Here is a 3286-nt window from a genome sequence, read left to right on the forward strand (position 1 = left end):
GTTGAAGCTACATAACGAAAAGTGTGAGGTGATCCACATGAGTTCCAAAAGAAATCCGTTGGAATTCGATTACTCGATAAATAGTACAGTTCTCAAGGCTGTCATTTCAACTAAGTACCTGGGTGTTAAAATTACGAACAACTTCAGTTGGAAAGACCACATAGATAATATTGTGGATAAGGCGAGCCAAATGTTGCGTTTCATTGGTAGGACACTTAGAAGATGCAACAAGTCCACTAAAGGGACAGCTTACACTACACTCGTTCGTCCTCTGTTAGAATATTGCTGCGCGGTGTGGGATACTTACCAGGTGGAATTGACGGAGGACATCGAAAGGGTGCAAAAAAGGGCAGCTCGTTTTGTATTATCACGTAATAGGGGAGAGAGTGTGGCAGATATGATACGCGAGTTGGGATGGAAGTCATTAAAGCAAAGACGTTTTTCGTCGCGGCGAGATCTATTTACGAAATTTCAGTCACCAACTTTCTCTTCCGAATGCGAAAATATTTTGTTGAGCCCAACCTACATAGGTAGGAATGATCATCAACAAAAAATAAGAGAAATCAGAGCTCTAACGGAAAGGTTTAGGTGTTCGTTTTTCCCGCGCCCTGTTCGGGAGTGGAATGGTAGAGAGATAGTATGATTGTGGTTAGATGAACTCTCTGCCAAGCACTTAAACGTGAATTGCAGTGTAATCATGTAGAAGTAGATATCCTTTTGGTAAAATAGTCCGAAGTTAAGATAGTCTCCCAGTTGGTTGTCCAGGTGGGAACCACTCAGGAGGATGTCATCGTCAGGAAAAGCAAAACAGGCCATCTGCTGGTCATAGCATGGATTATTAGATCCCGTAATCGGGTAGGTGGCTAGAAAATTTAGAACGGGAAATGGATAGGTTGAAGTTGATATAGTGGGAATTAGTGAAGTTCAGTGGTATAATAAACAGGACTTTTGGTTGGATGAGTATGGATTTATAAATACAAAATCAAATAGGGGTAATTCAGAGGTAGGTCTAATAATAAATAAGAAAACAGGAATGTGGTAAGCGACTATGAATAACGATGTGAACACATTATCGTAACCAAAATGGACTTTAAGCCAACACTCCGGAGTGGTCGTGCGGTTCTAGGCGCTACAGTCTGGAGCCGAGCGACCGATACGGTCGCAAGTTCGAATCCTGCCTCGGGCATGGATGTGTGTGATGTCCTTAGGTTAGTTAGGTTTAATTAGTTCTAAGTTCTAGGCGACTGATGACCTCAGAAGTTAAGTCGCATAGTGCTCAGAGCCATTTGGACCATTTTTGAAGCCAACACTCACCACTGTAGTTAAAGTTTATATCCCAACTAACGCTGCAGATGGTTAAAAGATTGAAAAAAAAAATTGTATGATGGGATGAAAGAAATATTCAGATAGTTAAGGGAGAGGAAAATTTAATTGTGATGGGCGACTGGAATTTGATAGCAAGACCCGACAGGGTAGCCGAGATCACTAAAGCGCTACATCCTGGACTCGGGTACGGTGCCGGCCAGCCTGGATGTGGTTTTTAGGCGGTTTTCCACATCCCGCTAGGTGAAGACCGGGCTGGTCCCCACGTTCCGCCTCAGTTACGCGCGTCGCAGACATTTGCACTCGTCCGCACTATTTCAAGATTTACACTAGACAGTTGGGGTACACTGATTCCGTCCTGGGGGCTATAGGGTGGCGGCAGGATGGGCATCCGGCCATCCCTCAAACTAACATTGCCAAATCCGTTGTAACCACGCCGACTCTGCGGTAGTTTCGGGACTATGGCGTAAGCGAAAGGAAGGAAGGAAGGAAGAAAGGAACTGGAATTTGATAGCAAGGAACAGAAGGAAAGATAGTAGGAAATACAGGCTGGGGCGGAAAGGAGTGAAAGAGGAAGCCACCTGGTAGAATTTAGCACACGATAACACTTGGTGAAGAATCTCGTAAGAAGGTTATAAAGAATGTTCAAAAAATGTCGAATACTTTTAGAGGTGTTAATGTACGTCGCAAAAAGAAACATAAGTCCAACAAATACGGGAATGGGAACGCATACTTTCCTAGATAAACACGCATCCATAGAAAGGGCTGCGCGACGCATGGTTGCGGATATTAGCGCAGCCGTTGGACTGGCGTTCAGTCAAATGTGCTGGAAGAGTATTAAGATCTCTTACTAACAGCACTCTACCTACCGTTAGGTGGTCAGCAGTCAGTTATGTGCTTCGATTCGTGTTGTAGGCTTCGTCATTAGTCGTCTTGTTTGTGTACATTATTGTATAGTACTGTCAGCGCTGGCTATGTATGATGGTGTTTTACCTTCTTCCAAACTTGGGTTCACTCTTGTGTTTACCGTTATTGCGCTATTTGTGCGTGCAAATGGTGTAGTATACTTACATTTTGTCTCTTTCACGAATTGTTAGAAATGGAAGCCCACTACTCGACAAGTGAAACGGCGGATATGATATACTACTATGGTTTAGCAAATGGATGTAGCCCGCGAGCCTGTTTCCTCTATGCTGCAAAATATCCACAGCGCATAGTGCCCTCTGGTAAGCCGTGCGGCAGACTTTTCCAGCGTCTGAGGGACACATCTATCCTTGCACCTCGGAAGACTGAAGTGGAAGGCCCCGTACAGTCCACACGTGTGACATGGAGGAGCGTGTGCTACGTTCGGTGGAAGAAACCCCTGGGACCAATGTGCGACGATTAGCAGTAGCAGAAGGCCTGTCTCACTCTCTTATCTGTAGGGGTACTTCACGCACAATTGCTGTACCCATATCATCTACAGCGCGTTCAGGCCCTAAGGGCACAGGATCATCATGGCAGACGGCGGTTCTGTCAATGGCTATTGCAAATGAGTGCCACAGATCCACTGATCACATCCAAAATTTTATTCACCGATGAGGGCTGGCTGCTATGGACGAGCGGTTCTAGGCACTTCAGTCTGGAATCGCGCGACCGCTACGGTCGCAGGTTCGAATCCTGCCTCGGGCATGGATGTGTGTGATGTCCTTAGGTTAGTTAGGTTTAAACAGTTCTAAGTTCTAGGGGACTGATGACCTCAGATGTTCAGTCCCATAGTGCTCAGAGCCATTTGAACCATTTGAACCACCGACGAGGCAGGGTTAACAAGGGATGCTGTTGTGAATTTACATGCAGGCGTACTTGGCGATGGATTAATGGGGCCATACGTGCAACCACAAAGGGTAAAACCCCGCATACGTGGAAGAGACATGGAGACACCAGAAGGTTTTACATTGATTAAACAGGGTGGTCAGAAAAAGTG

Source organism: Schistocerca piceifrons, chromosome 6 (genome assembly GCF_021461385.2).
Source record: "Schistocerca piceifrons isolate TAMUIC-IGC-003096 chromosome 6, iqSchPice1.1, whole genome shotgun sequence".
Lineage (NCBI taxonomy): Eukaryota > Metazoa > Arthropoda > Insecta > Orthoptera > Acrididae > Schistocerca > Schistocerca piceifrons.